At 48.1% G+C, this 24,953-nt stretch overlaps 1 long non-coding RNA gene across 1 annotated transcript; it reads right to left on the bottom strand.

Moving 5' to 3' along the window:
- Positions 1-294: 294 nt before the first annotated feature.
- On the bottom strand, positions 295-4,222 carry LOC119700975. Its single transcript, XR_005256966.1, has 3 exons — positions 3,979-4,222; positions 1,950-2,185; positions 295-1,189 (listed from the first exon to the last, which is right to left on the bottom strand). It is a non-coding gene; the product is annotated as an uncharacterized LOC119700975 (long non-coding RNA).
- Positions 4,223-24,953: the final 20,731 nt, after the last annotated feature.

Genomic DNA, 24,953 nt, shown 5'->3' with positions numbered 1-24,953 from the left:
ATTGCAGGCACAGTTTTTCTCCTGGTATCAGCTCCTTCAAAGCCTGAAAGATTCACTTTTGTTTTCCCCTCACTTGCCAACTTAATGGAGGTCGCCTTCCTGCTACTCAGTTAGATTTCTGCCATGTTGGATAGACAGGAATAAAAAGGAAAGAAAGCAGAAAGAGCCCCAAAACTGCCACCATTTCCCATTTTTGGCACTTCATGTTGCAATGTAATCATTACCCATAGCTCCCATTGTGGAACACCTAAAATCTGAGGTTCATCTAAGCTCCACTGAATGACAATTAGAAACAGGGAATTTAATTTTAATGTAATTTTTGGATTGAGACATAGGCTAAACTTACATGAATCTGATTGTTTTGAAGTTCCCTGATGCATGAGCCTTGACTTTTCACGTGACATGAAGAGCTGTCATTGATCTTTACTTCTTTATTTTGCCCTTCAGCCAGTTAGGCACTATTCCAGCTCCAAATTCCACAACTGCAGCTTTTTGCCTTAGTTTCAGGTCAACAAAATTACACTGCAGCCTCTGACTGTTTAGTAGAGGTTATTACATGAAATGAATGACACAAGTGCACAGGCAGAGTGAGATAAAGGCCAATCAAAGCGTTTCAGCTACAACTTTTCCCCTTTTACAAATCATCTTGGAAGAATGCAATCACCCTGCACAGCAGCTCACTTGTCTCTCAGCTTCTGCCCCATCAAACAGCGTCGTGTCCCTTGAAGTCTCTTCCAGTTTCTTCCACTTTTCACTCTTCCTTCCTTCCCCCTTTGTCTGTTAGATCAGCACCCTTCTTGCTCCCTCACTCTCCCTGACAGACTCCTGCCTGCAGCTGTGGCAGAGCCTGCTTTGTGCTGTAGCTCCTGTGATCTGTTTTGGTGCCCAGGGTGTCAGCCTGTTTCTGACGAGACACATCTGATGAAAGCGAAGATCTCGGCTCACTGAATTCCGCATGTGCGCGACTCAAACTCCATGCACAGGGAGGGAAAAAAAGAGAGGAAGGTCTGGCTCCCAGTCCCTCCAGAGACAAAGGGATGTGGGTGCTGACTCCCAGAGATGGGGAGAGAGGGAAGGTTTACAGCAAAACAAAGAAAAGTAAGGTGGGAGGAGGAGACTTTTCCTGTCCCACCATGGCTGGACCCTGTAGAGAGCGCTTGCTGTCAAAGCATTTCCATCTCCCATGAGTCTGAAAATACACAACCCAGAAAAGTGCCTGTGATTTACCTCTAAATGTGGCAAAATATTTTACATACAGGGCAAAAGCGCGTCTGCTCCTTTTATTGCAAAGAAAAAAGCAGTGTGACCAGATGAAATGCTCAGGCACCAGATGAGAGCAGACAGAGGCAATAAAAAGAGAAATGAAGAAGGTGTTTGACTGTGCTCTGAGGAGGGGTGAATGGTGTCTCTGGAATCTCTCCCCACCTCCCCGTGCCCAGGCTGGTGCCAAGCAGCCCTGTCTGTAATCGCTGCCTCGCGCTTGCTGAGCAGCTCCAGACAGAGCAGCAGGGAAGCGGCCTCTGTGAAACCCCTCCGGTGGCCGAGCAAGGCCCAGGGCTGAGGTCTCCAACAGGGCTTCAACCGCTGCAGAAGGAATCACAGCGCATTAAGGCTGATCCCAGGACAGGCAGCACACACCCATAAGATCAGCCACGTGCCAGCCTCTCCCGAGTGCAGCCAGATGAGAGGCACAGGAAAAGGTCACGGGCATTGTGCGGAGTAAGAGATTTTCTGGGCCCAAGATCATGGGATGGTTCAGACTCAGCCCCTGCACAGCGCATGGTCAGTGACCCCACCCTGTGGCCCTGGAGTCCATCCAGGGACCTCGAGTTGAATGGATGCCACGGGGCACCGAGCCCTGCTCTGGAGTGCCTCAGAAATGGGCAGTCAGACTCTGCCTTTAGAGAGGTGTTTTGGGGATAGAATGGGGATAGAATGGGTATTGTTACCTCCTGCTGAATCAATCCAGAAAGTTTTGAAGATCCCCTTGTCTGTCTTGAGACAGCCAAATACTGCAGGGAACGTGCAGGAGTGACTTGACGTGTTCAGGCCTTGCTGAAAAGGAAGAGCCCTGGGAACCAGGAGTGCTGATTGTTCACAGGAGCACCAGGACTCACTGCAGAATTGATCTGTCCTTCCTGAGATCAGTCTGTGAGTGGTGACACATCATCCTCAGGAGGACATCCTGCCCAAGGAGAGGGAAAAGGAAAAGGGATTTTCCTGAATGGTTACTCCAAGTTTCAACAAAAGCATGATCATATGAAAGGAGTGATGCCAAGAGAGGAGGGAATGTTCCGGGGGGGAAAAAGAAGAGATGGTGCATTCCAGGCCAGACTGTCAGAACGGACTTGGCCACCAAGCTCAGCTGCCCCTGCAGCAGTTGAATTTGCTGGATAAAATCTTCTGTGCAGGAAAAAGCTCTTCACACAGACTTCTGACAGAGCTTGTCTTTTGCTGAGGAAAATCCCCCAGAGCTTGCCATAGGAACTGCACATACATTATACACGTATTCCCTAAACCTATTTCAGACCAACACGGGAGAGCAGTGAGTTTGGAACCTGAAGTATCAAAAGAGAGCAATCTGCACAGGCAGCCTGCTGCACGGTGACACTGCACAGCCCGGGGATGGCCCAGCTGCAAGTGCCCCGACGCTGCTGAATCTGGGTGTGAACTCAAACCCAACCCAACAGTCAGGACTTGCCTTTTGAATTCCTCCTCTCAGGAATGCATCCATTCATCACATCTAGGTTGTGACAACGGATTTTCATATTAAGGAAGCGCTTGCTTCCTTACAGGGGTTATAGTAAAAAGATTAATTTGGGGTACTTTTAAAATATTTGTATTATCACACAGTGATTTATTATCCCATACATTCATTACTGATGCCAAAAGACAGAGAAGAGATTGATGAAGAATTAGATGGGTCCAGCAGAATCCAGTGACTGCATTTCCAAGTCCCACTTGTAGGTTATGCCTGCTGACATTAATCCACCTGATTTGATCTAGCATGGAATTTTGGCTCTGTGCAGCAGCAAAGCCCTCGGCAGGTGCAGGTTTTACCCCGTTGTGCAGCAGCACCCCAGGTGAGACGAGGTTGTTGTAACAGGAGCTCGTGTTTGCTGCTGCCTGTGAGAGCCCAACCCTCATCCCAAGGCTCCAGGGACGCACAGGAGCTGGATTTGCCTGGGCAGCTCTTCTGGAACAGCACTGTGCCAAAGGCAGGGGCTTGCCAGAGCTCTGGAATGCACTTCCATGGGTCAGCAAGAAGAAAGGAGGGCTTTACAGACCAGGTGCCCAAAAGGGCTCCTGATTGTGGGGAACTAATGCGAGGTAACCACGCGGGAGCTTCACAGAACGTGTTTGTCCCAGCCTGGGGCTGAGCGCTCCCTCATCCTCTGGGCTCCTGCCATGACTCATTCCCATTCCAAGAGCCAGGGCAGCAGACGGTGCCTCAGTGACCCTGCAGTGACCTGCTGGCTGGGCAAGGGAGCAGCAGCCCCAAGAGGAGCTGCCCCTCCTGACACTGGCCAGGGCTGCACCAAGCACAGACACGGCCTCAGACAGAGCTCCCCAGGACAGGCCAGGAGCTGTGGCAGGAGCCACCTCTTGACTCAGGCACTGGGAGCCAGTGCTGGGAGCAAACAGCAATTCATGTAATGCATTATTTATCACCCAGGGAGAATTTGTACTGACAGACGCTAACCTAGCTCATACTGCACTGCTTTTTTCCTTTTCCACAAGGACTGAGGCAAATCTAAATCTGGTTCCGCTGCCAGATGTGAAGAGAAGCTCCGAAATGCTGGCTTTGTGCACGGGCTTGCTCACAGGCTGCAGGCTGTGCATGGGCTCTGAGCTCACTTCAGGGCTCTGCTCACTGCTTCCCTACAAACATCCCAGCTTCTCAAAGTGTCACTGCAGCAGTCAGAACGTCTCAGTCAATCAGTAAACGCAAGCTGAGAAATAAACATCCGTACTCACGATTGCAGAAGGGGCTCGGGGCATGTTCTGATTGCCTGAGGAACTTAGAAACTCTTGGTACATCTCCCGTTCCTGGCAGGGATCTCAGAAATGAGGAATCGCTCTTCACAAGTCATTGACAGGAGCAGGGCTTTCCTTTGGCAGGTCTCTGAAGTAAAGCAGAAGTCAGGTTTGGTGGGAAGCAGTTTCTGTGATTTAGAAAGCAACATTTAATATTGAAGCAGAACATGAAACTCCTTGTGTTTGTTGAGCTGTCAGACGGAAAAACTCTGACTGAGCCCTGCTGAAGCAGATTTTGACCATTCAGTAGCACCTTTGATGCTTCTAGAGGAGAATGTATCTTGAAACCACAGCTTAGATGTTCTACATCTAATATTCAGGAACATTTTTATATAAAAAGATGTAAAAATCAAAGATCCCTTAGTAACCACTGAAAGCATTTGACATTTTTCATTAATTCTCCATTTTTTTTTAAAATATCTCAACTCAACCATTCATGAATTCTACCAAGAAGGAATGTTTTCTGGTGTCTGTAAATAGCACTTCAGTGCACAGCAGCGCTTAAGAGTTTCCAGCAGCCTTGGAACATGGTAATCTTTTTTCCTCAGATATTAAGATAAATATATACTGAAGTATTTATCAGTATATTCGTGTGCGCGCTGCTGTGCCAGATTTAACAGGCATTCAGCAGCCAGACACAGCTCATTTTGTGACTTCACACCTCCACTTAAAGCAGGGAATCTCATTTGACCTCACTCCTGTCTGACACAGTTATATCCTAATGGTGTCAAAATGTGAAGCAAAGCTTGGACAAGTAGGAGAGGAAAACAAAGGAAGACATTCTTTGAAATGCCCCTGTAGGACGAGGGCAGCAGTTCAGCTCCCTGAGAGTTCCTTGCCGTGGCAGACATTATGAGGGAGGCATTTGTTGGGCTGTGTCTCACCTGGAGCTCTGTGAGCAATCTGTAACTCAGAACAAAACCCCCCAGCCCAGGAAGGTGATTGCAGTGACCTGCGCTGGTAAGAGGGTAGTTTCACATCAGCATCCAGTTCCGTGCCACAAGCCAGGAGGACACGCCACACCAATCCCAAAACTGAAAATCTCCACTGGCAGGAAAAGGTGCTCCGTGCTGCAAAAAAATTCCCTTGTCAAATGGCTCCTGCTGAAAGGATGCCAGGAAGATTCAATGCAGTGTAAACAGAGCATGAACTGGGAGCCCCTCACTGCGGGTTTGATTTACCTGGATGGGTTCCAGGGAAAAATAACAGCACACAACACAGTGCATGGATACATCAGCCTGCTGCCCTTAGCACATCTCGCATGGAGTAATTAAAAATTAACCCCTTGTAAATGATGCAGCAGGAGTTTTGTACTGGAGGAGTTCAAGTGCAGTTTCACACACTTTTATAACCCTTGCTGTCCCAGTAGCTACAATCTGACAGCACTAAGCCAAATGAAGATGAGGAGAATTTGAGTCCTTGTTTGGTTTCCAAGGTGGGCCTTCTGTGTGCAGAGTTGTCGGGAACTGGGCTGCTGCTGCTTAGTGGGGAGCTGATGTGACCAGAGCAGACAAAAAATATCTTCCAAAAATAACTTTTCCTGTCTGTTTCTAGCACCTGCCACCCGGGGATGCTCAGCCTTGGTGGCTCGTTGTGGTCAGACACAGAAAGCGTCTCCTGCCCCCCTCCCCTCTCTTTCATCAGTGTGGCTGCACTGACTTTGTGATTTCTGAGCTGGACAGAGAGGAGTGAGGGAAGAGCCATTCCCGGGAGTACAATTCCAGTTTAAGTGTGGGCTCCTGTCCAGCCGCTTACCCACGAGAGCTCCGTGAGAGTCACGGATACTCAAGGTGGGAATCCAGGTGGAACCGCGCCGCCCCTCTGTGAATGTGCCTCCTGAGAGGAGAGAAAACAAACCCAAAGCCCTGAGAGCCTTAGAAAAGCATTCCCACCGTGACATCATCTTCTAGATAAGATAAATCATAGCCTATCTTTGTGCAAATTGACCTGTAATTTCCTGGCAGCAAATCAATAGGATACAAATGAAAAATAACAAGGCAATAACACCGCTGTGTATGATCCAGGCCCCGATGAAAGCCTGGGGAAGGATCAATGTGATAAAGATTCAGCACTGCTGCTCTCTCACAAAGGAATGGCAGAGTAACAGACTGATTTCAGGAGGCAGCTGTAAAACACACCAAACCCACCTGCCACGAGATGGAAGGAAAATCCCAAATATAAAACACTTCCTTGTTGGTTTGTCTGTTTCCTCTCCCCCAGACTTCCATTTATTTGAACTGGAATTCAAGGGAGCAATTTTTTTGTCATCGTTTGGAGGAAAAGCAAGGAAGGGAGAGAATCATCCATTTATGCTTAGCCCAAGAAGCTCAAAGACAAAAACTCACTTGCACTCCACAGGAACGTGAAAAGGGGAGGTTTTCCCCCAGCATCTCCGTGCACTTTGTTTATCTTTGATTTTGGTATCAGTTTTAATTGACGGGGGCACACAGCACACGAGAGACAGCCGTGCTTAGGGGGATGGCCCACGGGTGGCGCCTCCCCGCAGGCTCACAGGGAATCATTTTCAGTGCCAGCTGCGGGGCTGGCTGGTGCACGGGGCAGCAGAGTCACCCCGAGGCCAAGTACTGCCAGGTGACTGAGCAATCGGTGCCAGTGGTGTTTATTCCTCCCTGCCCGTTTGCAACCCGCTCTGTGCACAAGCAGCACAGCAGAGACTTCCCAAGGCAGGCAGTTCAAGGAGAGGGGATGAAGGCAGAGCTGAGGGAGAAGAGGCAAACCCACTGAGGACACCAGCTCTGCAAACAGCCCTGCCCATCCAGCCTGTGCTCCTGCCAGAACAAGCTGAGCGGCTGCCCCAGGCATTGCTCTCAGGATCTACCCACAGCCCCTTACTGGGCAGGATTTCATAAATGAGAGCATGAAAAGATGATGGCAGCTTGTGCCAGAATTCCCAGAACTATGTAAAATGACTTCCACAACCAGTGCAATGTGGCACACAGCAGCCACCCTTCGATCCCTCTTAGATTTTCATTCTGGATTACCAAGGGCAGGGTGAAAGTAAAAAGCCTTTCCTGAAAGGCAACCAAAAGCCAAGGTGTTCGAATCCCAGTTAATGTTCAGAGCTTTATCACAATTTCATATGAATAACAATTTCACACAAATAAGTACCTAGCACAGAAACTTCCACAAGTGCTTCAGGGTGCATTTCAAGTCATTTACCTCCATATGGGCGCATTGCTCTAAGAACTTTAAGATTTACCTCAATATTAATCCAGTTTGTGGTTACAAGGACAGAGCAGAGATCCTCAGGCAGCTTCAGCCCCAAGACAGGCCACCACCTATGGGGTGACGGGGGACAGTCCCTCCTGATCCCATAAAACCAGAGCACTGAAGTTACTGTGGCCTTCCGAGTAAAGGGTGGAAGTCTCACTGGATGCGATGGCTTCCAGCTCCTGTGGCACATCAGCCGAGGGAGCTGTTGGAAAGTGCTGCTGGAAGGCTCTCTCTGTCAGGGTGTGGTCCCATCTTAACTCTGGGCATTTTTAGCAAACTCTGCTTGCATGGAGTTTCTTACCCTTCACAGTGTCTGTCTCTGTCTTTTAAACAGCATTTGTCGCAAATCAGAACCACCTCAGAACTGAAAAATCTCACTTTGGGGATTATCTAAAAAAAACAATCAAAATTCTTTCTAGAAATAAGATGAAGTTTTTCAGACAGCTGCAGCTCCCACCTGTTCGCAGCATTTAGGGAAAGAAACTCGGAGGCATTTTTCCCAGATGTGCCAAAGTGATTTCTGCATTATTCAGTCCTTCTGTTCTCCCTTAGCATGTGTCACTGTCAAACCTGAAGGGATAAGTCTAAGGAGATGCTCTCCTGAGCCCACAGACCGGTTCCTTCTCCATGCAGGCTGGGAAACCGAGCCCATGGCACTGTCAGGAATACACTGAGACCCCCGGGGAGCAGCAGCAGCAGCAGCAGCAGCAGCAGCAGCAGCAGCAGCAGCAGCAGCAGCTTGTTCCCATCCCCTGCTGGGCAGCAATGCACCCATCACAGCGCCAGCAGCAGCCTCTGCTGAGGCCTGTGCCAGCCCCTGCTGTCCCTCAGGGCCCCCTTCCCGCAGGGACATCTGCCCCAGCGCCTCTGGAAGCAGGCTGGGCTCGGAGGAATCCGCCGGCACCGGCTTCGGGCAGCAACGCGTGGCTGGAGCTCGGCCTGTGGAGCAGAGGGATCGGTGCCTTTGCTCTGCTGCAAACGTGGGGAGGGAACGGGCATTGGTGTTCCTTTGCCTTCCTCCCGCTGGCAGCCCCTCCCGGCACAGACACGGATGCAGCACCGCTGCTTCCTGCCCCTGGACTGGAAACAGCTTAAGAAGAGAGGCTGCAGGCTAGATAAGGAAAAGCCTTCCAGTGGTAGTGGCTCGGTTTCCATTGTAAAAAGGCAGGAAAAGATATCCTGCAAATACTCTCTTCTACAGCCAGGGCTGCTTATTACCTTGAATGCTAAATCAGAGCCATATATATTTTCAAAGGCCAAAACCCAACTCTCTTCCTGTGCCATAAAGCTAAACAGAATCCTGCTTTCTGTTTCCAAGCTGGCTGGTAAATCACACAAAGTGTTTTTTTACTGGTTTTTAGCTGCTGTCCCTTGTTTCGTATGACTTGTGGGCCCTACGAGCAGCCTCAGCTCAATGACACAGGCAGTAAAACATACACAGCCCTCGCTGAGAAGAAACACAATTAATTTTGAAATTTCCTATAGGATTTGTAATTATCAGAACCTGATTTCTACAGCTGAGGTATCCCAGACCTCAAGTATCCCATTTCAGGAGCCACAATGCTTTAATTCAAGCGGAACAGTTTCTTAATCTTGATTTTTTGTGCTCAGGTGTTTATATTAAAAGCCTACTTAGTCATAATGTGAAGCAAAACAGGGATAATTCCAATCAAACATCTGAACCCAAGGGAAGTCAGAGGGGAGGAAAAAAAAAGACATGTCAAAGCCAACAGGGAGTGAAACATTTGTAGTCAGTCCTCAGCCTTCCTGGTTTTAGGAGAGGACACAAAAACACAAGGGTAAAAATACACCACAGGTAAGCAAACAGCTGCCTGCTCTCGTTAAACACCGTGGAAGGAAACATTTCCTTGCTTCACAGTGTGCCTTCCTTTCCACTGATAGTCTGGAGCTCTGGAAACACCACTGCTGGTCAAAGTGCTTTCAAAGTGGAACCCACACTATGGTCCTAAAATTAAATACAACTTCTTCTTGCCAGGATCCATTCAACCTTTTGTGTAAGAAAAATGGGAATATGTTGGTTGGCTCTTCAGACCCCTACCCTTAGAAAGGAACGGTCACACCTTGAACACAGAACTGACAGTTACCTTGTGGAATATTTTCCCGAGGTGGGAGGGGACCATCCTGGGCTGCAGCCGTCAGTCACCGAGTGCTGCCCGAATCAGGAGTCTCACCAGAGCAGAAGTGCTGGATCTGTGGAGAGCTGGCAGCCCCAGGGTGAGCCAAAGGCAGCCAGTTCCATGTGGAATAGCACTCGTCAGCCTCACCGTTCTGAGGAGCTGAAAGGAAAAAAGGTCATGTTTAGATTAAGAAAATGGAGAAGGGAAGGGCAAGGGAAGATGTTTTCTGAAACCATTTTCTATTTTGTCCTCAAGCACAGGTGAAACAAAAGTGCTGTGTAAAAGCTGCCGTGTGAAACGAAGCCCCAGAAAGAGCTGAAGGCTGTGCCTCCCTTCCTTCAGTTTATTGCCAGAGTTATTCCGAGGGCAGACACTTAATCCCCAATGTAAACCTGCAGGCAGCATTATTTATCTTTAGCAAGACCCAAAGGCTAATGCAATTCAAACTGGGATTTTCATTGTGCGGGGTGGGAAGGAAAGATGGATTCAATTGCATTCTGCAGGTATCAATAAGGAGTTTAAGGAGGGGCTGGGATTCCTCGGAATAACTCAAGTGCACATTTGCTGTCTCCAGTGAAAGGAAGCTTGGAGTTTACAATGGAAAATGACAGAAATGCGACCCCATCGTGTTGGGTCTGTGGCATTTGGACTTGTTTCTGTGAGACACCTAAAGGAGGCATTTCTTCACAGCAGGATGGGAAGCTACAGCTGAAAGAACCAGGTGTACGTGAGCAGAGCAGAGGCCTTTCCTGCCTAAGGGGGATTTTATGCCACAAACAAATGTTCATGGTCATAATGACAATGACTCTGCATTCCTTCTCAGTTGTCACATTTGGTAGTTTTCATCCTTCTTAATGAAAAAACTATTAATGAGAATGAAACTGGCCTCTAGAGCATTTCATCACTGCTTTCAGGAAAATGGATCAAGGGCTGCTTCTCATTATTTCTCCAAACTGAGAAGAACACATTTTAATGAGGCTGTTTTAAGCTTTACTCCCTGTCCTTCTTCTGTCTGGCTCCTGCCATTCCATCTCATGGGATTTCTGTGCTGAGGTCACAGCTGCCTTAGCAATATCAAAATATGTGATGCCTGTAGGCCTGAAACGCACGTGATCCTCCCTTAGAACAAGTTTAAATTTTAAACTTGTCGGAATGCGTGGTCCGGGTACCTGGAACAGCTTTTTCAATAACCTTTCCACAGGAAAATGGAATTAAAAACACCCACTGGGAACAATTCCACCTCCAACCAATTTGCTTCTGGTCACGAAGCTTGACACTGTGTGACTGGGGCGGGGACCTGGAGCTCCCCAGGGCGAGCAGCCTCCGAAGCCACGAGTCCCCCGGCCTCTGCCAGGGCTTCATCCACATCCCAGAGAGACACGGGGCCGGTCCCAGGCAAACGGGGCCCTGGTGTGACAGCTGACTGTGAGCACAAGGCCACCTGCAGCCACAGCACCTGCAGCCCCAGGCACCTGCTCCTCCAGCTGCTCCTGAGGCTAAACGAGAGCATTCTCCCTGTCATAGTCCCAAAATGCAAAATGCAGCCTTTCCTAGAGGGAAAGGAGGAAAGGGTGGGCTTAGGCTCACACCCTCCACTTGCAGTGCCTGCTGCACCCAGGCCTGGAAACCAATGATCTTTCCCTCTGCTCACCATGCAGTGTCCTGCCAGTGCCACTTTCCATGGCACTCGCTTCTTCTCTTCTCCCTTTGCCAGCTCCAGCTTCTCTGCTGTGTTAGGTAAAAGATTTCTATCCTCACTTCAGGGTGCTTTGTCATTCACTCCCCACTCATTATCTCTCACAAGGATCCAGGGAAGGACCCGGGCACCCCTGCAGCACCCTGAGACAGCAGCCGACCATTTATTTCCTGTGCTTTGGCACAGAGGAATGCACAGATGGCCCTGGAGCCAGGGCTGAGGCACTAACCCCCTTGGAGGGGACACAATCTCCTGTCATAGGCCTGAGAAGTGATCTGCACAAAGCGCCCCCAGCCCTTCCAGGCTAAATAACAGAAGGAAATAAATAACAGGGAAATGAAGGAGAAGAGTGGACAAGCAATAGGCAGATATCTCCTGATTTCTGCAGAAAATGCTACCCCAGTGCCACTGGGCTCTGATGGATGAGGGAAGTAGGGCAAAGCAGGAGGTTTTTTCCAAACCTTTGGCAGCCATCCGTTGTCCAGAGCTCGGAATGACACGCTTGGGGCAGCTCCTGAGGCTGGGGCTTTCTGAGCCACCCACACAGAAGATGGATCCTCAAACAGCAGGTGCAGGTGACAAGGTGACAAGCACATCATGCCTGAGGAATAAATGGATCCATCTGGCAGCAGCTCCTTTACACGTGAATTGCTCCCAGTTATGCTAGGAACAGCTTCTAATGAAACATGGATTTAAAGGACCACAGAGAGGAAGAAAATGTGCAAAGGAAATTCCTGCTAGAATGGAAATTGAAAAGAGCGCTGGATTCTGCTGTTTCAATTGCAAAGAGAAGGGAGGGTTTTGATGCAGGTGACAGTGGAACAGCTTTTGGGGTGTTATTTGGCTGGGACAGCAATCTTCCCATCACATGTCCAGCCTGTCCCAGAGGTCGTTTCCAAGGTTCAGATGAGAAATAGCAGTGGTATGTGACAGTCTCCTGCTGGCTGCAGAGAAATATGCATTGTGCTGCCTTCCTGCCACAGAAGGGGCCAGGCACGTGTCAGATGGTGGGGAGGGTGTCAGTGAAAAACTGGGGTTTAGGTACTCTGAACTTGAACCCCTCACACAGCCACACTCAGCCCTTTCTCAGTGACAGGAAGTCAATGAACCCGTATCAAGAGCAGGCAAATATTCCCCCCCAGTTTCTTCTGGGTTTTGGCGTGAGAGAGACGTGGATGGCACAGGTGGCCCCAGAGCTGCTGCACACAGACTCGAGGGAGTGTGACACCTTGCTTCGGGCAGTCTCTTGGAGCTCTCCCCACAGCCTGGCTGCTGGAACACACCACGCTTGTCTGGCAGGCACCAGTGCTGTGCTCAGAGGGGGTTCAATAATGCTGAATTTAAAGAGATTGGAAACACCATTGCTTTCACAAGGACACAAATACTGAATTACTGCATCTCTTTGAGTGGGCTGAATTCCGAGTAGTGCTTCACTGACTAATTGATGCTGGAAATCCACAGTTACAAATTACATTCACCAATAAACTCGGCTCAGGTGTGGCACAGAAGTTGTTGCCATTACTGGGGAAATGTTCTCTGCTTTGGCTCTTGTTCCTGGGCGTGCTGCACACCAAACCATCAACTTCCCACATCAAGCAGCTTCCCTGAAACATCTGCTGCCAGAAAGTTTGTCTGGAACTTGCACTGATGGATGAATTTTTGACAGGTAATTGCAATTCAGATCAGCTGCAGACAGATTTAGTACCCAGAAGCTCCCAGTTTATTAAGATCACCACTGATTTATTCAAGCACCCCCTCTATTTTCACCACCACTCAGAAATGAATCACTTGGCTGTGGTGCTCAGGGCTCATCCAGCTGCTCACAACGTGAAATGCATCAGCTCAGCCCAGCTTTATCTGCCTCTCAGCACTTCTGAAGGAGCCATCACCACAGCACCCAGACACCACCAAACCCGATGTCTGCAATTAGTGTACAGCAAAGGAATCCTGCCCCTTGGATCAGTTACGTGCTTCAGACTCCTCAGGCTTCCAAAGCAATCGGTGCACTGTTCATCACACCCATGAAAGTGATGTTTCTGACACGGAAATACAATCCCAGTGCAGCTGCTCTGGGCTGTGCCAGCCGTAGACAAAGGAAACTTGCATTAACCTCCTTAGATTCCAGACAGAAAGGGCTGACCACACCCAGACATCTGATTTGAAATCCAGGTGGATTTGAATCATGTTACTGGCACATAGCACTTCACCTGTCCTCAGGGAGGTAAGCAAAGATTCACTGCAGGTACTGTGCTCAGCTCTGGCTGTGCCCAGACACATTTCCAGCAAACCTTTTGGAAAGTCAGACATTCACTTTCTTTGCAACTCCCATCTGTTCCCATAAAGAATTAGTTATGCATGGACAGCAGCCATGTGACCTCCAGCTAATTTTCTTACACCTTTCCCAGACTAAACAGAGCCAGGGAAGTGTGGGCCATGCTTGGAAAAGAGCCACAGAAGGTCAAGGTGAAATGAGCAGGGCAAATGCAGACACTTAAAGCACTTCTACTGGATTTAACCCAGAACTGGCACTGCAGTTGTTTCAGAATGGCCACTGCAGCGGCTCAAGGAGAAGAAGGGCAGAAGGTAACAGATGATCGCATGCCTTGAAAATAACCTCAAACCCCACACCTGCCAGCAGCACCTGCTCTGAGATCCTAGCATTCTCTCCTGCTGTGGGCACAGGCAGACATGCAAAGCCAGGTGGGAGAGAGCAATGGTGCTCCTTTGAGTCCTGTTCCACCTGCCAGGTACTTCCAGCCCCAGGGACTTTCTCAGCCAGATGCAATTCTGTGCATTTACTGTCAAAGCTAAGTGCCATTTGGCTCACGTGGATACAAGTGTCTGCTCCAATTGTTTGTCATTTAAAGTCTGTTTGGGATGCTGCTCTTGCCCTAAGCCATCGAGTGTTCCTTTTATCATTCCATACGCCAGTAAGTGGAATAACTTAAGACAGGAACCCGAAGGCTCCTTTGTCTTCTTTGGAGCAGGCAGCACGGCCTCTTGCTGCAAACATCAGTCAGACTTGTTTTAGCAGTGACTCTCAAACTGGTTTAGCTCTTGGCTGGAGGAGCGGTGGCCACACCAACGCTCTCCGTGTGCGTGCCCCGGTGAACGACAGACACATTGATGCCCACAGAAAATCCACGTCACTCCTGCCACCACAGAGCTTTGGGTGCTGCCTTTCCCATGCTGCCTGCCTCCCTCCTGCTGTCCCCACCGTGGATTGAGGTGGCTGGAATTACTCCATCCCAGCACCCATTCCTGGGCCGACTGTGACTCTCACAGGTTCTGTGTCCCGGGACCTGGTGTGGCTGTTTGAGCCCCTGGCTCTGGTTCCTTGTGCCTGACCCACCTGCCTGTGCCAGCCCCGTCAGGGGAACACAGCTCTGCAGACTGTGATCACTCCTTACTTTCCTGCACTGAGTAGGAGAGCAGAGCAGGGATGTGATGTCTTTACCAATGTCCATCCTCTCTTGAATTACATGGGCTGCTGCAAAGGAATCATTCTTCTGCCAGGGTTTCCCAGCTATGAACGCTCGTCTATCCTTCAATGATTTTAGATAGAAGATGTGGATTCCCTCTCTCTCTCTTGCTTATAAATGGTGGTTGAAATCTTTAGTAAGCCAATATTTTAAGGAAAGAGGGCCCACAGTGCCTCTGACAAAGCTGATTATAGAACATCAGAATGAGGCTACACCTCTATTAAAAAAGTTTTATGTGGAGTGAAGATTTAGAGTGGTGTTCTGCTGATTCATGAGGAGCAGCTGTGGAAATGCATCTCTGGCAGCCACTCAGGGGTGAAATATGTAGCACATAATGCATTTGTCTGTAAGACAAATACGTGTGTTGGCTGATTAAAAAAGATATACGAACTTCTGCAAATAAAGAAGAGGAAATCATTCTCAGGAGCAAACCAGCTAATTGTAAAACCAACAGGGAACAAAAGGTGTCTGTTGAGTAACTGCAGTTTTTGCTAAACAGGAAACTTTCAGTATTAATTTCCAATGTACTTCATATGCCACTTCAGTATGTAATGACCAGTGTGACCTCGGAATATTTGAAATGCACCACCCTGCTGGTTCTAGGCCACCTTCAGGGTGTGTGTGGCACAGCAGGCACAGACAGCTGGGTCAGGGGTTTTGGATGACTTTTTTTTAAGTTACTGTCAGAATACGTCAATCTAAGAAACAATTTCTTCAGCAAGAGCAGTTCAGCTTCAGGCATTCAACAAGTGACACATGAAGCTTTTCAAAACCAGAAGTGCCTCCATGTGTTGATCAGGCAGTGAATGCTGATGGATCAATGTCATCTGCCTGAGAATGCCAGATTTCAGCTTGCCCTCACATGGAAATTATTTGCACTTGTACAGATATGCTGATGTTACACGCCTGTTGGAGAAGGAAATAGAAATGCTAAAAACAGCTTCTCCCTATTTATGTTTAAAAATAAAGGACTCTGTTGCTCTGTCAGGTTCAGCAACTAGAAGCAATCAATGCTGTTGTAGAAGAAAATATCAGGATATAAATCATCAAGCTTGTAATCTAAAATTCCTGAGGTCCTTCTGCAAAAACAAGACCAAATTGTGTCATGGGTTCAGGCCCAAACTCCTGAGAGATGAGGGCTTTGAAGTCTGTAGATTTCCCTGAGACTTGGTGGTTCCAAACACATTCTCCCAAGTTTCAGCTCTGCTAAAAGGAGACGGTAGATCTGGATATGTCTTTTAATTCAAAAAGGAAAATGGGGTGATACCTCAGGACTGAAAATATTTTGGATTTTTTCCCTGGTTCTGCTGGGTTTAATGGAATGCACAATGTTCAAAGGATGTTCTGCTTTTCATAAATCTTTTTTTTGCATTTTCTCTTCTGTCCCTTTAGAAAAAGGAAGGAGAAGATAAATGGCAAGAGGGAGAGGGAGCATTTGTTGCTTTGTGGTGTACAAAAGAGGGGGGAAAAAGAAGCTGAAAATAGTTGTTACAAATTTCTGTGAAGTAGAAGCAACTAATTTTAACAACTGCTATCTAAAACCCTCTATGTTGTTCTCTTTGCTCATCCATACCTCTTTTATCCTGTTAGGATGGGATATAAAACCACGTGGTGCTAACCAAAACTACAGAGCAGCAAAGCTGCTGCATTACATCGCAGTCCCTTTCCAGTGAGGAATTCAGAGGGAATTGCAGCCTTCCAGGAACATTCCCATGGCAAAGCTGCTAGCAGAGCCTGTCCTCCTGTGCTGGGGGGTCAGTGGGTACTGACCACAAGGAGGTACAGGATGGGACTGTTGGCTGTCCCTCGCCTCTTACACTGCAGGGGACAATGCTCAGCCTGGAGCCAGCCTGGGGAGCCATGTGAGCACCAGCCCTGCAGCGGGGCAGAGCAATCCCAGGTCAGTGCCAGCTTCTCCCAAGAGCTGCACCAAATCCACGCTCTGAATATCCACGGCCGTGGGATCAGGCACCGTTCTTTCAGCACAGGCAGCCATGAACCGAAGCTGTGCATTATTCTGACCTTTCTCATCCTCTGACATCACACTGTCCCCCTTCGCTTGCTCAGCCACGGGCCAGGGTCACCCTTTGAGCTGCACTGCCCTTGGTAGCTCCCCTTAATCTGATCCCCCGTGTTCATTGTGTAGAGTCCGCACCCAACAATCCTGTTTTCATCTCAAACCACGGCAGAGTCCCCCTGCGCAGCTGCTCACCCGTGACTTCATTCAGGGCTGGAACTCGCCTCTCCCTGGCTCTTGGGCCTGAAGGACCCTGAGGATCAAATCCCCTCGGGCAGCGTTCCAGTGGCAGCTGCTACACTGAGGACAGGACAGGGGAGAGGAAAGGGCAGGGCAGGGGAGCACAGAGCAGGACCAAACCCTTCCATGCACGCTGGTTCCTGCAGCTGGTAAGAGAGGTCACAGGAGCAGGCTGCAAATACACAAAGCCCAGGATCTCTCTCGTACTGAGGATTTGCTGTTCCCCTGGTAATTCTGCCACAGCTTCTCAGCAGTGGGGATTAGAGGCTGGGACTGCCCAACTGCACAAAACTAGCTTTGTTATACAAAATATTTTAGGTCCTTCATTTAATAAAGTTTCACTCTCTTGGTTCACCTACTCTGAGAACACTGCATCTGTTCCATGTCCCTTGCTGGCTCCCTCTGGATAATATGAAAATTCAGCAGCAGCAATTCCCTGTGTCCCACTTAGGGTCTCCTTTCAATAAAAATATTAAAGCTGTGCCAAAACCCTACAGAAACCTGGAATAAGATTTCAGTGGCGTGCTTCATTTTCTGCTGCCGTGGGCCCTTGAATCCTGCCAAGCTCCTGGAGCCATCCACAGGCACTGCCCAGGATGGACAGCCTTGCTCAGTAACTGCATCCTCTTTCCTTCTTCTTCAGCCCTGCAGCAACTGGATGGAATCACCCAGCCCAATTACTGTCCTGCAGGAATCCCATCAGATAAAGAAATTGTTTTACCACCATAAAACAATAACACAGCCCAAAATATCTGAGCCCAGGGCAGAGGTACCTGCCACAGCCGTGCCTACACAGAGGCAGAGGGCTTTGGTGACTCTGCTCTGCTGAGGAATAAACACATTTTCAGTTGTATCAGCTGAAAGAGGGAACTGAGGGGAGGAGGTACTGATGCCATGGCCAATATGGATCAAAGCTGAGCTCACCATTTGCATGATTCTCCTTACACAGACAACAAGAACAATTAAAAGAATGAAATACCAAGCTGTGAGGCATTGAGAGAAGGGGGTGGTGTATGAACGTTTCTGTGTAATTCCAAATATTCCTTGTAATCAGGGCCTAGTAAATAGCTGATTGAAAGCAACAGCTAAAACCCCCCAAACCTTTTGTTATTTACACCAGAACTAAGCCTGAGGGATCTGTTGTGCAGGTGGAAGATCAGCTCTCAACCTGTTCCACTTCTCTTCCAGAGCTGACAATGTACAGAACACAGCTCTGCAAATTGATGGGGCTGATCCTGTTGCAGGGCTCTCATTAAACTGCAGATTAATATAATAAAAAGATGCTGCACCTTTGGTAAAACACAGTGTGCTTTTTATGTGACACTTTCATGTGTAATGCCAGCATTATTTGGAGAACAGTAAATTTTTTTTTTTTTTAGGGTAGAGATAGGCTGAGAACAAATCCCTGTGATGTCACTCTCTTAGAAGCTGTCCCTCTGTCAGGTACAGGTAATGCTGGTTAATTTGAGCAGAACAGTTCACAGAGCTCTGATGCTGCCCAGAAAGGACCAGAAAACACAGGTTTAGGGAAGCATTTGTCCAGGCAGAACAAAAATAGCCAAAAGTATTCCATGTAACACTCCCAACCCCAATGAGAAATCCAGTGACCTAAACTGCAGAATCATAGGAAGATGCAAAGGAATTCAGAGACAATCAGAGGCAGCTAAACCCATCAGCCCCAGAGACAGAATCCTCACCAGTGGACTTTGCCATCAAGTCCTAAATGGGAAAGATTTAGGAACAGGTTCAAGTTCAACAGTTTGTATCACAAGGAAGAAACCTAACCAAGGTTTGCAAGGAACATTTTTAAATCCATAATTCTGTTTTAAAGATCACTTCCCTTCCAACTCTTACTTTACTGCAAAGTGCATTTTTTCCAAGTGGAAATAAATAATTAAACAGAACTATTCTCACTGAGAAGATTGTTTGCTATCTGTTGAGAAATCTGGGCTATAATTTACAGAAAATAGGCTACCTAATAAAAACTCATTACAAAATAACAGGATTGGAAAGGACCGGGACGGGTCATTTCTCACAAGGAAATGATCCATTACTGATTCTAATGATGGTAAAAAAATCAATAGTTTTCTTATTTTTGCCTTTCCTAGGCTGACAGATTGAGAACACTTTTCTCTCCCACCTGTGCTTGCAGTCCCTGGCTGATGCTGAGGGAGTTTCCGCATGTCCCTTGGAATTGTTCCCCCTCTGGTGCCAGCAGGCAGCGGTGACGGATGCAGGGACAGCCTGTGCCTGTCCCCAGCTGTCCCCCACAGTCTGAGCGCAGCGCCCACCCAGAGCCATGGAGGCAGCTCAGCGCTCCCCCCTTGGCATTGTCTCTGTGCTCGGTCTCATTGTACACCCGGCAGGAGCAAAGACCTGCCCGGCTACCCACAGCCCACACGCTGCCAGCATTCCTCACTGCCACAGCCAAAAGGCCTCTCCAAACTCCAGAAAGGGTCAGCAGCTGTGGGAAAAGCAAAGGACTCTACCACAGCTGAGAGCATTTCCCGCAGCACTTCAGGCACTGGCAGGGAGGGAGGTGTTTCAGGCTGTTGCCCCTGTTTGCCATGCTGCCAGCTGTGGGAAGGAGTACAACAGGTGACCATGAAATGGTGTTGGTAGCAGGGACAAACAGAACCAAAGGAGTTCATGTGGTTTTACGTGAAATCTAATAAAAAACCTCAAAGCACAACAAAGCCCAGGTAAATTTACTGCAATTGGAAAGGTTAGAAATATTAGAAGAATTATCTCAAAGGCTAATAGAATCCAATGATGTCATTTTAGGTGCCTCTCACAGCTTGTCCTTTAAAACTCAGCAGCACCATAGATTTGGAAGGGCAGGAGGAAGAAAAAGGCCACCTGTGAACCATCTCCTGCTTGTTTCCCATCTCACTGCTCCCTGTTTTCTCTGCAGTGACCTGGTAAGAGCCATCAGCCTGAAAAGTGAACTCCAGCTTCAGAGTCAGGATTGCACCGGGACGGAATCACAGCTTGGGATTTCAGTTTGCGTGGCAGCCAAGAATGAAGCTTTACAGTCATGGAAAATAAGAAGGAAAAGGACACAAGATCATGACGAGACAATGAGCACTTCCTTCTCACTATCCACTTGTTCATCAGGCAAGTATTTCTCCTCTAGTAGAAATTAATTCCTGCTAAATCTGCAGGGAGTGCAGTTACACATCACAGATTACAAATAATGCACCGCCCCTACTCCACAATGTCACTGAAACCAAGCTGCAACATTTCACATTAATGCCACTTACACAAGCAGTCAACAGCTTATGGCAATGTTAAATCAACGTGAGTCACCAGAAAAAAGATGATTTTGTTTCCACCCAGAGGAAAGACTAAGCACATCTTTAGCAGCAGAATCATGAGAATACCTTGACCACCCAGTTTAAATGCAGCCCAAACACCTTTGAGATGCACGGCTGGGCAGGCCAGGGCCAGTGGGAGCAGAACTGCCTGCAAGGGCCTGGGTCACCCCCTGCACACAGGGGAGAGTGAGGGGCTGCACAGCCTCACTGTCTGCAGGAGCTGCTGGACACACTGGGGGTACAGCCACACAAAGGCTCCTGGCACAGCCCAAACACTTCCTCTTCCAATCAGCGTGCCAAACGATCAGTGAACATCTGCAGCATCCCCTTCCTAAGCACTGGCTTGGGGTGGGATCAAGAGGGGACTTTTCTCCCCTGTGCTCCTTTCACTCAGACAAGATGTGCTGCAGCTACCAAAATGAGGAAGGGAGAAAGATCCTCATGGGCAAAATGCCCAGAGCTCATGAATTACAAAGAATTACATTGGCTTTTGAAGCAGTTAGAGAAGGATAGAAGGAGAAAGATCTTCATATTGAGGGAGTTTAAAATACAAAAATAACCCTGTTCTTCATCATTAGTAACTATTCCCACAGCAGTTTGTGGGGGGCAGGAGAGGGGAGGGAAGCAGAAGGCCCCAGCAGAAGCTGAATGGAGGGTAAGAACTATCAGCTCCTGACCAACTGAGGGATTTGAGGTGAAGCAAGCGTCACTTGCTTCCCTTTCTTGGGCCATTCCACCACTGCTCCAGGTGTTCCTTGTCTTCTCTTCTGTCCTGTCCACAACCACACTGTAATAATACAAAGAGCACCTCGTGCACAAGCATGGTACAGTCCTTATTTCTTCAGATTTTGTTGCATTTATGTTCTGAGAAATAGCCACACATTGCTTCCATGTCTTTTATTCTGACAGCTCCTGATTAAAGACAATTAAAACAATTCAAAGACAAAATTTAAAGAAAATTAAAGACAATTCAAACTTTTCCAGGTTGCTCCACAGAGTTTTCTCCCTCATCTTCTCCCATGGATTCTGCTGTGGAGTAACAGTGTAAATATGGCACCTCATTTGTAAGAGTCTCCAGCCTGTTCATTCTTCATCTCTTTCTCCTGGGCTTTTAAAGAAAGCGATCACTAGAACATCAAAACACTTGAAAAATGACCAGATACTAAAACATGCCAAGTCCTGATCCAGTTATAATCAGCATAATCCCACAGAAATATTCCCAAAGCTTTTATAACAGTGCCTGAGTTCAAGGTGGAAAGACTTAAACAAAATCCACTGTCTTCAGATGCTAAAACCTACACTATTTGATAAACAGGGATTTAGTTCCAATTAAACAGGCGATTAAAGAAGAAAAAGCTCAGAGAATAATCAGCACTAATTATACCACTGCTGCCGGTGTAATTAATCAGTTTTGTGACCTGCAGAATTGAGATAAGGAGCTACAAGATGTGGAGATGAAAACTCCTGTGCAGAAATTAAGGATCATCGTTATCCAAACTAACACATGGACACTCATTGCTCCTGGGGATGGCTTGTGTTTGGCCCCTTTCTCCTGCCTGCTCTGCTCTCCCACAACCCCTGGCCCAGGGAGCTGTGGCCGCTTCAAATATCTGCAGTGACCTAAAAGGACAAGGAATATTGACCTACCACTGCCACTCACAGCCCCACCTGTGCCTCAGAGAACTCCTACTCCAGCCTATTGCTGTTTATGAAGCTGCTTTTCCAGAGCATATAAAGTTCTCTCACATCACACACTGGTAAAGTAAACAATAAAAACAACTTTACAGCGACATGGAAGCCATAAATCACAAGGACAGAAATTCATGGATGCACCTCTATCTAAGGTGCTGCCCTTGAGCCCTCCTGGGAAGCATTTCCTGTAAGAACACAGCACACAATAATCTGTGATTTCACATGTTAGCTGCAAAGGGAAGGAATAATGAATCAGTAAATGCTGTTCATCTCAATTGGGTTTCTACATCAGTTTTAAGTTGTCCTGGCCCCGGGTTTAGAAAGTACCTTTAGCACCACTTCAAAGTAGTTTTTGTGATTTAATTTCACATTTATGCCTTTACTCAGCTGCAAGAGCTGTTTCCAATACATAAAGAGAGCAGCCATGAATCTCCCACCCCAGCTGTAAATTCCTGCAGCAGATACATTTTCAGGGATGCCAAGGCTGGTGCTCGCGGGCTCTTTCTCGATAAATACATCAATGTCTGTCCGAAGCCCCTGCTGGAAATATGGCTTCAATTTTTTTCTTAAAAACATGGATCAATCATTGTTGCCCTTGCCTATTCTTTTCTGTCAAATGCTTCAGATGTGCTGGAGGATGTGTAAAAAGTTTGAGAAGCACTTTGGATACGTGCCTTACCATCCTATTGTGTAACGCAATTTAACTCGGGTGCAGCTCTTGCTGTCTTTGAGCTGCACAAGGAGCTGGCTCCCACTCGGAGATCAGGGTGAGTGACGGCAACCCAACAGGTTCAGCAGATTCCATCGAGCAGTGGAAGGCCTTTCCTGCCTGCAGAACACCCTGAGACCAGGATCTAAGAGCTCCTTGGGCACCAGGCTACCTATTCTGTATCCAGGGAAGAAAGCACAGAGTGTCCTACCAGCAGACACAGAGCAGGGGAGGTTTACACGTTAAATCAGCTTTCTAATTTGGTAACATTTAGAATTTTCCATGAAGTGAATAAATTAGAATTAAATAAATTACCAATCTACTTCAGTAAAATTTACAAAGTAAAATTTCCTGGCCTACTGCACTGGCTAAAAATGTTGAGGCAATTTATTCTTTTTTTTTGTTAATAAGTAACCCTTACAAAAAAACAAAAGCAATTCCAGTCCAAGGAGATTACTGGCGAGCCAGTCAGAATTCAACACCTAATTGTTTAACAGGGTATTTGGGTCTTGCTCCCTAGCAATGCAGGAGAGCCAACATCTCTTCTGATGTCCAAGCCTTTCCTCAGAGCTATATCAGCCCTTGCAGTTGGATTAAAACGTAACTCCTTTGAAACTCCAGAAGTTTGTGACTCACGGGAAGGAAATGTAAAGGATAGATGGGCGGGAGGAGCGAGCTTCCCCTCCTGTGAAGTTTGCTACTTGAGCTTTTCTGCCGGTGCCACACTCACGTCCACCTGAAATGTACCATGGGGAAGTGGCTTTGATCCTTTCTCCCTAGTGATCTGCTCAGGCAGAGCCCTGTCATGAAAATGTGACACTACCATCTTGTTAATGCTCACCCTCTGGAAGAGCTGTTCTTTGAATGGGAGTATCAAAGATCCTCCCTAATCTGCTTTATGGGAAAGTCTCTATTTTATGGCCATATGCAGTAAAAAATACCAAACCCCTCAGTATTTCAAGTTCCAGCATTGCACAGCTGAAGCCAGCCCAGTATAACCCCTCAGCAACTGCTTGAACATGTTCAAAGATCACAGAAACTGACAAAAACAGATTGCAAAGCATTGTTAGCAACACTGCCTTTTCCTCAAGGAAAAACCCAGACTGATTTTTTTACTGGCATTTCTTTGGACTCATGAAAAAGCCAACCCCACCACTGTGAGCAGGAGCCAAGAGCCCGGGTAACAACAAGGCGCCCAAAAAGGCCTCTCTGCCCTGCAGTGGAGCCCCTTCTGAAGGAGACACCCTCCCCGAGGCAAAAAGCACATCACAGGGAGCCTGAGGGAACCCCCGCCTGCCTGCCTGGGACAAACAGCCTCTGGGAAGAGACCAGTGCCCACACGTACCAGGATCTGGGACAGCTGATGGCCTCACACGCTGCTGGCAGGGCCGCAGCACGCTTCAGTGCGAGGGAGCAGGGCCTGGCTCCAGAATTCAACAGGAGAGGCCGGGAGCTGGGCCCAGCAGGAGAGCTGTTACCCCATCAGACCCCGCAAAAACACCATTTGTTCCCAAGCCACAGGCTCCAGACACGTTCAAGGATCTCCACCCAGCAACAGGAAAGTAACTGTGACTTCTCTTGGGCAATTCTGCACAGCGCTACAGTCACTCACCTTCCCTGTGGGAATGAGAGAGCCCCTTCTGTGTCCCTGCCCCGCAGCAACACGAGCGTCCCAGGCACCCTCCTCGCTCCTGGCTCAGTGGCGGATGCGCTGATGTAAAATGTCCCACGGTTCCAGCAGCATTCTGCAGAAGGCAGGTACAAGCTGGAGCCTCTGAGGGTTTTCAACGTGCCAGCAGAGGTGAAGCTCTGGAAAGGAAAGGCAAAATTGCGGGGCCTTGCCTGGTCTGAGCCAGCCTCCCACAGCCCGAGCTGCCTCACTCCCTGCTGCAGGGACACAGGGCAACATCCACGGCAGGTGCTCGGCATTTCTAATGTCAAATCAGCCATGGGTGGCCGTGCTCTTCAGCACCCAGGGCAGCCAGAGCCAGCATGGACAGCGGGGACGTTTGGCCAGGCAGGCAGATCTCACCTTTGCACTCAGTGCTGCAGCTGGGACGATGGGATCTGTGCTGCAACAAAACCGGACTCAGATCAGGAAGAGGAAATTGCGAGGTTTTAGTGGAGTTCTGCCATATTTCTGTTTTACAAGGCATCAGTTCTAAATATGCCAATACTACACTGGTTAAACAGAAGAACTTGAAAAATGTAACAGAAGCATAGAAGTGCTCAGAATTCCAGATCCAGGCTGATCTTCTTTCCTCCCCCCTAATCTCCCCAATTATCTGATCTTACCCATTATCCACAGCTCAGCGTGGAGGGTACGAGTCCCCAGTGCCCACACATCCCTGTGCAGAGTGCAGGTTATGGACCTCACTTCGGTTTCTCAG

The sequence above is a fragment of the Motacilla alba genome, chromosome 4, assembly GCF_015832195.1.
Source record: "Motacilla alba alba isolate MOTALB_02 chromosome 4, Motacilla_alba_V1.0_pri, whole genome shotgun sequence".
NCBI lineage: Eukaryota > Metazoa > Chordata > Aves > Passeriformes > Motacillidae > Motacilla > Motacilla alba.
The sequence above is the reverse complement of the archived record's forward strand: the minus strand, read 5'-3'. Positions and strand labels throughout refer to the sequence as shown.